At 36.1% G+C, this 15,878-nt stretch overlaps 1 pseudogene; it reads left to right on the forward strand.

The window, feature by feature from the left end:
• Nucleotides 1-11,540: 11,540 nt before the first annotated feature.
• Nucleotides 11,541-12,207, forward strand: LOC105532233 (annotated as a pseudogene).
• The last annotated feature ends 3,671 nt before the right edge of the window (nt 12,208-15,878 follow it).

The following is a 15,878-nucleotide window of genomic DNA, read 5'->3' on the forward strand; positions in this document are numbered from 1 at the left end:
TTTGCCTCTTTAAATATTTATTAACTTTTCCAATTTTCAGTAATTAACCTAGGATATAGTTATAATCAGTAGAAACAAAAGTAACTGGAGACCTCTTAACAATACATGTAACAATGAGAAGTCTAGTAGCAATGTCTGCTCGAGATGGATAAGCCACAATCCATTTTAAATTGCAAAGGTAACTCATATAATGATATAGAATAAAGAGAAGGTATAAAATTCGTGCCAAACATATTTAAAGTATGATTCTTTTCATTTTAGACTTGCTTAGATAATTTCACATGTCCTCAAATGTTCATATTCAAATATTTGGTGTCTAATTTTTAAAAAAGATAACTATAAAATGTTGTAAAATACAACTAAAATGTTGTATAAAATACAACTAACATTTATTGAGAATTTACATCATGACTTTAAATCTAAACAAAACCTTCTGAAAGTGGTTATTTAATGAAACCCATTTTCAGATAAAGAAACTAAGATTTTGAAAGGTTATGTCACTTGCCTATGGCAGGATAAATATGCGAATTCAGGATACATGACTCCCCAGTTCCTAATCACAACACCAGCCTGTCCTTTTTTGTGTAAAGATTGTAGAACTCTTTCCACAGTCCTGAATGGCAACTAATGTAAAGACTCCATGGCAAACTCTAGAGCTTATTTTGATATTCTGGGTTTTACACTGTGACCATATTTTCTGAACTACAAAATGTACACATATTCTGATAAGGTCAAATATGCTTATAGGGAAAAAAAATATGTGAATTGGAAACAATCCTAGAAAAGACAGAATATATGACTGCCACACCATACAGTTGAAAACATAGCAGTTGATATGAAAAAATACCAGAAAGTTAATACTGAAACTCTGGTGAGGACCAGACTTAAGAAGTCACTAGGGAATTAAATAACTAGTTATTTAATCTCTTTTCATGTGTTTCATTGCTCAAATTTGCCTATGATTTTTCTTTATCATCCTTTTGTTTCTGCTTCTCTCATTTTTCTTTCAAATGTTTTACAATATCATTTCCTTCAAACAAATATCCTAACCTGTTTTGCCACAAGGCATTGGTGGCTGGGTCCATTTGACCTGATAACGTTCCGCAGTCAACGGATACAACCAATTAATTAGGGAAGGTACACAATCTCACACACTAAACCTTTCAAGCATGTTCAGCATGAGATAACATGTTTTAATATAACATTTTATACAGGAGTGTTACAAATGTGTTACTCTCTCCCAGAGGTATGTAAGGGTAATACCTGTAAATATATAAATATATGAACACAACTGCACACAACTGACATAACAAAAAAAGAATGACTTCCATATTAACTTATAATTTAATAGAAGCAAATGGAGACAACTTAGTAAAGTAGCCTTTGAAAATCCAATGATAAGGCTATGTTTCCAAAAATTTGTGTAAAGGAATACATGACCTATAATAGCACATATTTAAAATACCTTAGCATAGTCAGAAATAAAAACAGAGCTGAAAAATATTGTTTACACTAAAACAAGTCAGACTCGCTTTGTGGCATTAATTGGTATGTGTTATTTATTGACTGAGAACTTTAGGAGACACTCGCACTTACCTAGAAAGTGAGTTGGTGTTTGTGTGTGTTTGTGCTTGCCCCTGCAGTGCACTAACTGGCACACAAGTGACCTAAGAGGCTTCTTTCTAGTACTGTTGTAACATCAAGAGAAGTCAGCTAAGTCCTCAGTACAGGAAGCTCACCGTTTTTAGACACATCTTCAACCTACTAATAGAACATCTTCTTGGATGACATCTATTTTATAATACTGAGATTGTATATCTTCAAAAGGGTCTAGAGCAATAGGTCGACAAATTCACAAACATAGGAAAGCACAGTTACTTCAGAAATTATTCACTCACATACATAATATATGTTGTACTATTAATACATATACTATGTGCTTTTATTTTTAAATAAATATTAGTGATATATTAATACATATGTATTTACTTTAAACTGGTACTGAATTCATACCAAAGCAATTCGTTCAAAGTAATTCACCATGCTTTCTCAATCAACAAACAGTAAAAGGTCAACTAAAATAATATGTCTACTAAAAAGTATCTGCATATTTGACATGTTGGGATTCACTGCACCATAGCATAATTTTCCTTTGATGGGTAGTGACTCATTCAAACACCTTAGGCAAACAGAATGTGCTGCACTTTAGCAATTATAATAAGGTTATCAATTTTTAAAAGCCAGCCACTTTACTTCATCAATGAGCTGAAGCAATACTAGAAGATTAGGAAGGCTTATCAGTTCAAGACACTTTGAGACAAGTCCAGAAGTTATACAATTAATTTTTAATGATTTCTACATCATCTAGGAAATTCTCATTATATGCAATAAAAGCTAACCTAATAGTGTCTTAAAATTTCTTATTTCACTGAATCACCACAAGGTCTAATAATTCTGTGTTTGAATCCTAATAATACAAATTTATACTTTTGCAGAGAATTACATAAAATGTCTAAGATAGTATTTTGAAAACTGATGGATTTAAGATTTTTTAAAATACAGTTTTTGGAAATCTCTCCTCCCCCAAACAATTAAAACATAAGTGGTATATAGGGAATTTAACCAACATATAATTGCTGGCAATTTTCTTAATGGTTGATCCATTTTAGAGGAGCCCAAACTCCCAATTGAATTTTCCATGGAAGATACCAAGTGCATACTTTTTCAAAGGTATTCTGATTGCAAATTTTCTGCGTCCCAGATGGTTATTCATTGAGTTAAAATATAACTAGACCAATGTTTACAAACGAAGAAATTATAAATCTTATCTCCAGGACTATTTTCTTCATAAGTTTTCATTTTCACTTTCACTACCAGAGTTTGCTGTCTTTGATGCTAAATTTTTCACTTTATTACCAAGTGAACTTGACAGCAAGAACTAAGTTAAACTCTGAGTTCATCTTCAGTCACAGAGAACCCCAAGAGACATCCTCCCAAGTTTGGGAGAGATAACACTGAATGGAAGAATCTCCTTGTCTCTCACAACGTTCACAAATGCCTTTCTTTTGATGTGGTCTATCACTACATTCAATATTTTGTTTTGTTTTTATTTCTCTTGAGTCTTTGAATATTATTCATATACATTAGAAAGTTCTGAAATTTCTTCTCTCATATTACCCTTTATTTCTATAATTTTTAAATTATTTCAAATGATGTCCAAATATAACTTTTAAAAATCATCCATTGCTGTGAGGAGTAAGAAGTGTAAAAACACATTTTTATTCTATTGTTTTACAAGCTCAACTTTCATTTTACATTCAGGGGTACATGGTTTGTTACATAGGTATATTGCATGATGCTAAGGTTTTCAGGTTCGAAAGATCCCATCACCCAGGTAGTGAACACAGTACCCAAAAGGTAGTTTTTCAGCCTTTGCCCCACCTCCCTTTCCCCCCGCTGTAGTAGTTCCTAGTGTCCATCATTTCCATCTTTATGTCCAGGAGTACCCAGTGTTTAGCTCCCACTTATAAATGAGGACATGTGGTATATGGTTTTCTATTCCTATGTTAATTCACTTAGGATTATGACCTCCAGCTTCATTCATGTTGTTTCAAATACTTCATTTCATTATTTTTTTAGCTGCATTGTATTTCATGGTGTATATATACCACATTTTCTTTATCCTATCTACCATTGATAGACACATGGGTGGATTCCATGTCCTTGCTATTTTGAATGGTGCTGTGATGAACATACGAGTTGCTGTGTCTTTTTGGTATAATAATGTACTTTCCTTTGGATATATACCTAGTAGGGATTGCTGGGTCAAATGGTAGTTCTGTTTTTAGTTCTATGAGACATCTCCAGAATGCTTTCCACTGTAACTAAACTAATTTACATTCCCACCAACAGTGCATAAGCATTCCTTTTTCTCTGCAGTCCTGCAGCATCTGTTATTTTTTGTCTTTTTAATAATAACCATTCTGACTAATGTGAGATGGTATCTTATTGTGGTTTTATTTTACATTTCTCTGATAATCAGTGATGTTGAGCATTTTTTTCATATGTTTGTAGGCCTCTGGTATGTCTTGTTTTGAGGAGTGTCTGTGTCCTTTGCCAACCTTTTAATGTCTATTTTTTGTTAAGTTTGCTTGTTAAGTTTCTTATGAAATCTAGATATTACTCCTGTGTTGGATGCATAGTTTGCAAATATATTCTCCCATTCTGTAGGCTGTCTGATTACTCTGCTAAAAGCTTCTTTTGCTGTGCCAAAGCTCTTCAGTTTAATTAGGTCCCACTAGTCAATTTTTGTTTTTGTTGAAATTGCTTTTGAGAACCTAGTCATAAATTCTTTTCCAAGGCCCATGTCCAGAATGGTGTTTCCTATGTTTTCTTCTAGGATTTTTATAGTTTGAGGTCTTATATTTAACTCTTTAAGCGATCCATTTTACAAGGTAAGAAAACTCAACATTTCTCTATCTTGATCAAAAATAGGAATCCACAACCTTCTTTTAGCAAACTGAGGATTTAGTATTGAGTGCTTAGGCAATTTAAAAATCAAAAGGGAAATAATTAGATAGGCCTTGACATTTACAAAGATTTACAGGATCCCTCCAAATTTCCTTTTAATTTATTGATTCTTGGTTAAATGACAACATGGGTACCAGGAAAGCTGTTGTCTCTGTTGTGGGCAAATACTAGATTGCCTACATGTGTGTTCACAAGAGACATCTGTTTTTGGATGATTGCAGCCAGATACTGAAAAGCCTGACAAGGTCTTGGATAGGGGCAAGCATTAAGGATAATCCAGAGTGAATATTCTTCCTTCCTGTGAGATTAAACTCTAAATGCAAGAGTTTGTTTTTTGAACAAGAATTTATTAACAATATCTTCAGGAAAAGCACCCAAACTAACCAAGAAACAATCCCATCTCACCATAAGTCATTCAGGGTAAAAGGGCAGTCATATAACAGCCACAAGGGTTTTCCCTCTTTTACAGTTATAAGCACTTTTGGTTGTTTCTGCTGCTGAAAAAGCAGGTACTGAGCATCTACTTTGTTGTAGTCTCAGTGCAAGGTGCTGGATAGAGCACTGAAGAGACAGTCCCTGCCCTGATGGAACTTCCAGTTTGGTATACAATTTATTTAAGCAACTACATACAGCATTACATGATAGTGTTACGGAGGTCCAGCAGCACTCGAGAAAGCTGCCCAACCCAGGCTTGGAGGGTTAGGAAAGGCTCCTCAGAGAAGGTGACAGGTAACCTAACTATTTCTGTCCTCATAGTGAGTGCAATGTCATTTTCTGTTTGTGGTTACTATAATTTGTGTCTTTCCCTGAAATGTGGATATCCTCTCATCAACCTCTCCTTTCACACACCTAGTCCTGGACAGTGGTGGAATAGTCATCCTGTTTCAGTGATTGCAGGTGGCTACATTTCAGGATTTCTACTTGTTCTCTGAAGTGCAGTGAATACAGACACTGAGGGGGCTAACTGGTTGAATCTCAATGTGCATTCTGTTACACTGGTCCCTGTTATATATCCTTTCACTTGTACCTGGAGCTTGATAGCAATAAGAATAGAGCAAATACCATTATGTGAGAGGGTCTCTGACCTTCTTAATTCAATTCTCTATTTCTCTCTTGCTCACAGCTATGTGGAAACTTACATACCTAAATTCAAAATCAGCTTTCAATTCACTCTACATTATTGATAAAAGGGCTAGGTTTTTCTCTGGTTCAGTGAACACGGTTTATAACGGTGCAGTTTCCTGAATGTGCTTTTAAAGCTTATAGTGACTTCTGACTCTCTGTCTTTTTTTTTCTCGATGACCTTTGACAAGGATTGCAGCCAGCTGCAATGGAAGAGCTTACCAGATGTTGAAAACGGTATTCTGACATCTGCTCTAACATTCCTTGTTTCAAACATAAACATGTGTCTAAAATGACTTGAATTACACAGGCTTGGTTCTCTTCACTGGTGACAGGGATGGGACTGCTAGGAAATCATCCATTTAAACTGGGATCACTGTACCTTGTATGTCTTTTGACATGGTTTAACAAGATCATTAATTCTGGTTATAACTATCTAATAAAGACTATCCCCTTGCAAACTCTATGTAGAATCAGCTCACTTTGTTTTTTACTCTGAAAGAATCTAATAACAGGCATTAACAGTTTTAGAGCAAGGTTACAAAGCTCTGCAGCATACTAAAATAAGTATCATTTGTTTTCCCAGTGATTTATAGTAAGACTTCAGCAAGGGAGTCTTGATAACAATAGAAACACTAGGTTGTTAAGCATCTCCTACCTGTGGGTCCATCACGCAGCACAGTGCCCAGGTAAGTAAATTACATAAAGTCTCAATAGTAATGTCCCGTCCAGGATTCAAACTCAGCTCTGACGTCAAAGGCAATTGAATTTCCAGGTCTCCTAGCTGCCTTCATAGTGACTCTTCCTTCTTTTTAAATGTTGGTTAGAAGATTTACAATTTTCTTCTCATATTTTACTCTGATATATTGTTAACATATTTAATTGTTGAAAATGAATTTTTAAATCAATAAGTGATTAGATGAAGTACTTTTCAAACTATGTATTATTAAATCATATCTTAAGGTAACAAAAAAAGCTTCCTTCTACTTAAAGCCAAGCCGATTTAGTTGGAGTTTTGGTTAAAACCAAGCCAATTTTGTTGGAGTTTTACCAACAGCTCCACCAGGAAGGATTTCTATGCAGAGAGTTTTCATTGGCCCCTCCAGATCAGCTCCACTCTTCTTCAGGCTGCTTTGTTCCCAGAGAAGCTAATAAGTATGAGCTAATTAGATCACTTGAGCTAATAAGATCACTTGAGCTAATAAGATCACTTCCTCTCTGACTGCTAGTTGGATTTGGCCAATGAAGGGGGGCAAGAGTTGGAGATAACTGGTCAGGAGGAGAGTGAGGTCAGAGTGTGTGTACCCAAGCTTCCTCCCTGATAAGTCACAGCAAGTTGACCCTGTCCCTTACTCAAGGCCACAGCTACTCCAGCAATGTCTTCTACCTCTCTCCTTTCAGACTGTTGCATCTGCCACTTCCCCTTTAGGGAGAGGGCAGTCAAGGCTCCCTGGTTGCTAGCCCTGAGGCACTTTGCCTAAACTTGCCTACATCTTTACTCCACTTGAGTATACGATCTGTTTCCTGACTGATACAATCCCAAATAAGTAACATATCCTGGACTTGGACCTTAGAGAAATGAGCATCATCACTTGATTTCTTAAGAAACTACATTGTTTGAACCTGTTGTCTTGGTGGTTTTGTTGTTGTTTTTTTCTTCTTTTCCCCAAGATTCAACTATTTTCTTCATGGCAAATCTCTATCCTAACCCAAACAATATCACCATCTTCACAATACAACTTCATAAAGTGATTTGCTTTTGATTCCTGCCTCTAAAGAGAGCCTATCTTGTAAGATCTAGACGACAGGTTGAAGAGACCTGGAATAAATTCCTGGGATGGACCTGGTTCCCGGGTATACAGGATTTCTGAACTTCACATTGCTTTACCCATCACGGAATTTTGACTATTAAGTGACAGCTGAATTATTGCAATGTCACAGAATAACTTAGCAGGATTTAGGATTATGAAAATATTTGTATCACTTATTAGTTAAATAGTATGTAAAAATTAAACTTCTGATTTGATAAATATGAATGTAGTTGCCTAATATAGATAATCTTAAAGTGCTATTTTTAAACTGCTAAAAAGCTTGAGAAACAAATCCTTCAAAAAACAGACTGGGCCGGGTTCAATGGTTCATGCCTGTCATCTCAGCACTTTAGGAGGCAGAGGCAGGAGCACTGGTTTAGCCCAAGAGTTTGAGACTAGCCTGGGGAATGTAGGGAGATCCCTCTCTATAAAAAATAAAAGTGAAAAAAAAAATAATGGGGGCATAGTGGTACATTCCTGTGGCCTCAACCACTGGAGAGGCTAAGGCAAGAGGATTGCTTGGGCCCAGAAGGTGGAGGCTGCAGTGAGCTGTGATCACAATACTGCATTCCAGTCTGGGTGACAGAACAAGACTGTGTCTCAAAAACAGGCTGTTTATTTTTATTTTACTCTGCCTCCTAAAGTGTTGAGATTACAGGCATGAACCATTGCACCCGGCCCAGTCTATTTTTTGAAGTATTTGTTCCTCAAGCTTTTTAGCAGTTAACAGTAACGCTTAAAAATTATCTATATTAGGCAGCTACATTCATATTTATCAAATCAGTTTAATTTTTAAATGCTTTTTAATTAATAAGTGATACAAATGTTTTCATAATCCTAAATCCTGCTGAGTTACTCTGTGACATTGCAATAATTCAGCTGTCACTTAAAGGTGAACAGACTGTTTACCTTTGCATTATAATTATTTTATCTCCTTTTCCTGAACTTTTACCTACTAGTTGACTTTCTCAAAACTGTATACTTATATTGTTTTTACAAACAAAAAAATAGGCAGCTCCATTTTACAAAAATATGCGTAGAAAAAATATGTTAAGTATGAAATACATTTTTATCACAAAGTTTCCAAGTAAAAAATTTCTTTATTAAATAAACCAAAGTTTCTTCAGTTCTTTCTCCACAGATATACTTACAAGTGAAATAGGAAGGGGAGTTTAATATATTGAAATTCAAGCATGGTTTCCCTGGCAGCCTATGAGCACTTTCATCTCTCTCTTGAAAAGAGAGTCTGTGAGAGCTTGCTAAATACAAGTTAGGGTTTGTTTTCTTTCCGCGTGTCTTTGGATTTTCACAAACCAAAACAGATTAAAACATATACATGATAGTTAAATAGTTCTTGCTAAATGATTGGTTAAGATTAAGTTTATAAAATCAAATGAAAAAATTAGCCCCGTTATAGTTAGAGACAAATGGATCAATAGCATTTTCTTGACCTAAATAATATAAGTGCATTTATAGTTCAATGATAATAGTAATTCCTAACCACCACTTTGGAAGAAATAGCTGGGGATTTCCAATGTCATTCACAGTTGGAAAAACAACCACACACATAGCCAAACTTCCTGCCCTACAAACAGGATGGAGAGGCACTGATAACAATCATTATTACAAGTTAAGTGGTGTCACAAGCCCAAGTTCAAATTTATCTTCCCAGCATCTAGCAAAGAACTAGCTGAGCCAACAATCTCCAAAAACAAGTTTACCGTAGAATGAGGAAAATATCAAGGCCTGTGACCTTGAGTTTCTTTCTCTATCAATAATCCTGTCAGGATGGCAAAAGTACATTGTTTAACCAAAACAAGCTCCTGCAGTTTTCCTTCAAGATTAAGTTGCTGTCTCTATTACCTCACCCAAATAATAATGCTAAATTAGAAAAGATTCAAAGCACTAGACATTTATCCTCTCTTCATTCAACGTTAACACATCATCTCCTTCCACTGTTCTAACAGTAATTTAATGGATTTTGTTCATGTTAAATAGAAGAAAATAAAGACTCCTTTCCCCCTTTTTCTTTCTTAAACTTACCAAGAAACTTCTGGGCTTCCCTTGCACCTGTGATCCAGTTTTCCTGCTACCATAATGTATGAGTTCCAGTTGTGGCTAAATACCATCTGTTTTAATCCAGTTGGAGACTTCTATATTTACCCAAGTGCATCTATATAGCTCCTTTAATGCAAGGCTTTCATTGGTACAACTTAGGAATGGCTAATACAGGCAAAATTACATGGGCACAAGCTCATGGGTTTACTACAATATACAATTTTGTAGTGTATAAAACTGTATATATTGTGCAAGTGAGCAGGTGAAACTAAATAACTGATTTTATTCCTTATATTTGGAAAATGAATGGAAGACAAGAGAAATAATCTAAGTTTCCTAAGACTGAGGAAAGGAATATCTAAAGTTTAGATATTTTTTATTCAAATTTGGGCACTGCTATATCCTTCTTTCCACTTACATTCTCCCTCCCCATCCATGGAACAGTCTAGAGTACTTGGTTTCTTTTGCCATCACTTTAGCCAGCCCTAGCAGAAGGCTATGAAGTTGTGCATTGGAAGTGTCTGTGAATGAAGACTATAAACAGGAAAACATACAGCACATGTAACAGCAACAGATGTAATAGACATAATATTTCTGTTTAAAATTTCAGTGTAGATTTATTTTCTCTTACTTTATTTTCACTGAATAATAAAACCGGCTGATCAGAATTCTGCTTATAACATGCTTTCTTTGCTGCTTAAAATTATTATTGACTTGTGAAAGACCATTAGCTTTTTCATCTGCACATGAACTAATTCCAATTTATTTAGGTTTTTCTCATTGGTAATATTTTCTGGCATTTTAATGAGGTTGTTGCCCTGCTCTACTCTTAAATACCTCCTATTCCAATTTTTTTTAAGAAAAGAAAGATAAATGGATGACTACATTACTATGTCTTTATATAATTTCAAAAATATTATGCCTTTTTGAAAAATTTTTTTTTTTTTTTTTTTTGATATGGAGTTTCGCTCTCGTTGCCCAGGCTGGAGTGCAATGGCGTGATCTCGGCTCACTGCAACCTCCACCTCCCGGGTTCAAGCCATTCTCCTGCCTCAGCCTCCTGAGTAGCTGGGATTACAGGCATGTGCCATCATGGCTGGCTAATCTTGTATTTTTAGTAAAGATGGGGTTTCTCCATGTTGGTCAGGCTGGTCTCGAACTCCCGACCTCAGGTGATCCGCCCTCCTTGGCCTCCCAAAGTGCTAGGATTACAGGTGTGAGCCACTGTGCCCAGTCTGAAGAATTTCTTTATAAACTCACAATCAGCTTGTGGTCCATCCTGAGTCCCAGATCTTGTCCTACTATGTATAACTTGTAGCTAACACAGTGAAATAGCTAATATAGTATGGCTATTAGCTTCAATGCCCAGATATTAAAGATCGTTTTCAGTTATATTTGTAAAGTTACTTGTATAAATATTAACAATGTTCAATATTAATAATTAAACACAACATACTATTAATACAATTAAGAAAAAGAATATGATGAATCTTCGTATAATCCTCATAGTGAATTTAGAAGGAGATTAATTTTAAAGAACTATCTAGACCAAAGGCATTAATTGAAAATATTTAAAACAATGCCAATCTGTCAAATGTAGCACTTGTCATTTGTGGAATATTTGACAGATTGCTCACACTCTGTAACCTTTTTTATAAGAGAAGTCTATAAAACAGAAATCACATCACAGCATTTTGGGAACATGTGGATGAAATTCTATTTGTATTTATGAACTTTTCTTCCTTTCTTTCTCCACAGATATGTTTATAAGTGAAATAGGAAGGGGAGTTTTATATATTGAAATCCAAGTATGATTTCCCTGGCAGCCTATGAGCACTTTCATCTTTCTCTTGAAAAGAGAGTCTGTGAGAGCTTGCTAAATACAGTTGGGGTTTGTTTTCTTTCTGTGTGTCTTTGGGTTTTAACAAACCAAGCTTTTTTTCCCTCTCTTAGCAGAGACGCCCATAATTTGTGCTCTTTCATTTTGCTGCTACCCAACTCTCAGATATAGCTGACATCATGGGTTTCAGAGACCTGAAAAGCCCTGCTGGCCTCCATGTGCTCAATAATTACCTGGCAGACAAGAGCTACATCGAGGGTTATGTGCCACCATAAGCAGATGTGGCAGTATTGGAAGCAGTCACTGGCCCATTGCCTGTGAACTTGTGTCTTGCCCCATGTTGGTATAGTCACATCAAGTCTCATGAAAAGAAAAGGCCAGCCTGCCAGGAGTGAAGAAACCTTTGGGCACATATGCTCCTGCTAATGTTGAAGACACTACAGGAAGTGGAGCTACAAGTAGTAAAGATGATGATGATATTGATCTCTTTGGCTCTGATAAGGAGGATGAAAGTGAAACAGCAAAGAGGCTAATGGAAGAATGGTTTGCCCAGAATGAATCAAAGAAAGCCCAAAAATGTCCACTTGTTGCCATTTTCAATCGTGCTAGATGTGAAACAGTGGGATGATGTGGCAGATATGGCAAAGCTAGAGGAATGTGTTAGAAGCATTCAAGCAAATGGCTTAGTCTAGGGCTCCTCTAAACTAGTTCTGATGGCAAATGGAATTTAAATACTTCAAATCCAGTGAAGATGATAAAGTTGGAACAGATACACTGGAGGAGCAGGTCACTGCTTTTGAGGATTCTGTATAGTCCATGGATATGGCTGCTTTCCATAAGACCTAAAATTCACCCCAGATCATTGCACTTAAAATAAAAACTTGAAAGAAAACAATAAATAAACACAGCTCAAAGTCTCCTATTGACATCTGTAAATAGCAAGAAAACAATAACTATTTACAGATAACACAATATTTCACTTCCTTTGAAAAATTTGTAGGAAAAAGAGACAAATAAAATATGTTTAAAGAAAAAATAAAGAAATATGTACATACAGAAACAGGTAAAATAGCTTTAAAAAGAACTGACTCCACACAAAGTGTCATTATTTTATTTAAAGGTTAATAACAATATTTCTTGGGCCAAGCATTTCCAATACACCACCAGAAGAAACCCATTATAAAGCAATGTCCCTGACAACTCCTTCTAAATTCACTATGAGGATTATACGAAGATTCATCATATTCTTTTCCAGTTAAGACTAGCAGGTAGGAGGAAAAAGCAAAACTGAGCGATCTACTATTCACTCCTTTCTTCTTTTCACCAATGCCAGGATTAGGTTTAGACAGCCTGAAGAAACAGCACAGGTCCTAATGTTAAGGATACTGCTGAAGGGTAACACTCTAGCTGCCATAGAGAAAATAGTTTAACAATCTGGGTAGACTCAGAAAGCCTTTCCTTAGACCTCACTTACTGTAATTCCACCTCTTTTCTAAAAATGAGCTTACCAGCTTTCATACAGATGTCTTGCTCCCACAGACACAGAGCGTCTGCATGAGCTTTTTCTCTTTTCAGAAGGTTCTCTCTGCCTCCCTCTACCAAGCGCTGATTAGGCATCCACCAACTTATCATTCCTCCATATTCAGCAGATTTGGCCCCTCAATTATGACATCTCATGGATGTAGGTATGTTTACTTATTGTTTCATTATACTTTGTTTTCATGATTCTTAGATGAATAACTGCCTCCCTCAGTAGAATGGAGACTTACTCATTGCCTGTATTGAGTTACTAATATATTCATAGAACTGAGCCCAGGGCCTAGCTGAGGGTGAATAACCAAAAAATATTTGACACATGAATAAATTAAATGACTTAATCAGTAGATAGATGAATATTTAATCAACCAAAATGTACTAGAATTGATTGACACCTATGGGTGATGGTTCATCTCTGGATTTAGAAAACTCTAGGTTTCCACATTTTGCCTAATGAAGTTTTTCCCTTTCCTTCAAACTAACGATGGTTAGATAATGTTTACTCAACAGTAACCAAACCATTCAGTTGAGAAGCATTTTTCTCATAGTAGAATTTTACCAAATTGCCATTGAAAAAGAAACCATTCTTCTATTTAAATCAAATATGTCTAGAGTGCTAACACTATTAGTAATCTGTTCTCAGAGAACTTAATTAATTGGACGCATTTAATTATGACACATAGAGTAATTTCAGTATGGGTTTGGAATGTACTCTACAAACACTATTGACTATCTCTGACAAGAAAGCCTGAATGCCAGACACGATGGCCCAGAGGTTAGAGGATTCTCAAACAATGTAGTAGCCACAGCTACGAATTCAGTGTGGGATAACTCAGTATCTCAATTAACTACGGAAAGTCCCCTTTAAGGTGAAGTCATTGATCACTTGGATTTTAACAGCCAACGATCTGGATTCCTTTTCCCGTATTGAGTATAAGCGGGAATCTTAGTGACCTTGACATCTGAATGCATGGAGTCATGGATTTGTTACACAGCCACCTAAGGCTCTCACTGCCTGAATCCAGCTGACAGCCTAATTAAACAGCAAGAGTTCCTGGAGGGGAATGTTAATGAGTCTACTTGGCAGCCAACAGTCTGTTCCCCAGATGGTGCAGGGGTTATAAATTGTCAATAGGGTAAGAGTAGTGAAGGAAGTTGAGGAAAATACAGAAAGACTCCTACATCACTGTAACTTTCTAAGATGCTAGGTCCATGATGAAGATATTTGGAGATATGGCAACCGGGGTGAGGTAGAAAAGTAGTAGCACATCTATTTATCTTGAACTCTAAGAATATATCAAGAATTGCTTTGGCTTTTCAAATGGACACCACCCTGTGGTGTCTGGGTAAACTGAATGGTTATTTCAGGCACATTTGTCAGGTTGATAGTGACTGAAAAGAATGGTAACATGATTAAAGCCCTACCATGTTTGTAGTTGGTATTTATTATTTTTCTTTTTTTTCCCTTATAAATAGAATCTAGAGTATGAGAGCTCTCTGCTAATTCAGTTATTATCGAACGAGTAACATCTTGACAAGAAACAGTCTCCTGTGACCTTCAAGTCGTGTGCTCCCTATACAAAGTAGTCAGTGTGAAACAACTTACATGATCTACAATTAGAAATGAAAATGCCTCTTTTGCTTTCATTAGGCTTCCTCCTTAAATGTTCAGTTGGTTCTCAATTAAGCTTTGGAGTCAAATGGATATGGGAAAGCCACAGTCACGTTTTACCTTCACTGTACTTCAGAAATCAATCCCAAGTACCATTTGTGGCAACCAGACCCTAGAGTGACTCCCAAGAATTCTCACCACCTAAAGCCCACACCTTTGTAAATCCCTTCTCCATGAGTGTAATTAGCTTCTAAATAACAGAATATGACAAAGGATGTTGCTCCCATGGTTAGATTATGTTATGTAAACCTCTGTCTTAGCTGACTGGATTGAGAGACTCCTCTGCTGACCTTGAAGAAGAAAGTTGCTATGATACTGACTGCCAGGGGAGAGGTTATGGAACAGGGGACTACCTGTGACCTCTAGGAGCTGAGAGGCTCAGTTCTATGACCAAAAGAAACTGAATTCTGCCAATAACCACCTCCACAGGTCTGTGAGCTCTAGAGAGAAATGCGACCTGGCCAAACTTGAATGCTGTCTTTTGAAACCCTGGGTTTCAGGACAGGAGATCTCTCAAAGCTATGCCTTGACTCCTGACCCACGGAAACTGGCATAATAAATGGGTATTGTTTAACCCACTAAGTTTATGTTTATTTGTTATGCAGCAATAGAAAACTAGTACATCATGGAAGAATTACCCATATTTGGCTGTAAGTGTAAATGAAAAGAATCTTCAAGTCTTAAGGTTGGATGGGACCATATGCATCATCTATGAAAATTTCCCATCCTCAATCTACAGGACCCAGTAAATTGTTATGCCATTTCTTATCGAGCAGAAAGAGGAGTTTACATCACTAGTTCTTAAGAAATACTTTTATACTGACGCAATATCTGTCTTCCTCACTAATGCTAGCTTTATTAACCCATACTAAGTATATTTTCTTCTTCAAATATGTGTGCAGCTCTTTTGCCTCTACTAAACTTTCTTCTTCTCCAAGTAAAACAACCCTGTTTTTTTTAGCTCTTCAATACATGACATATTCTCAACACAACTCACATTCTACTGACATGGTTTTGAAGCTACATTAACTCTTAGTTCACTCAGAACTGAAGATAACACTCTCAATTAGATGTGGTCATAATAAAATATAATGGCAATATTAATTCATTTCACCTAAGTTGATATTATTCCTATAACCTTAGTCTGTTACATCTAAAAAAAAAAAAACTTTACCTTTATAGTATGGTAATTCCTCACTTAACATCGTCAATAGGGTTTCAGAAACTGTGACTTTAAGCAAAACGTTTAATGAAACTAGTTTTCCCATGAATGAATTGATAAAAACAATAGCCCCACAGTATATTTCTG

Source organism: Mandrillus leucophaeus, unplaced genomic scaffold, assembly GCF_000951045.1.
Source record: "Mandrillus leucophaeus isolate KB7577 unplaced genomic scaffold, Mleu.le_1.0 Scaffold942, whole genome shotgun sequence".
Taxonomy (NCBI): Eukaryota; Metazoa; Chordata; class Mammalia; order Primates; family Cercopithecidae; genus Mandrillus; species Mandrillus leucophaeus.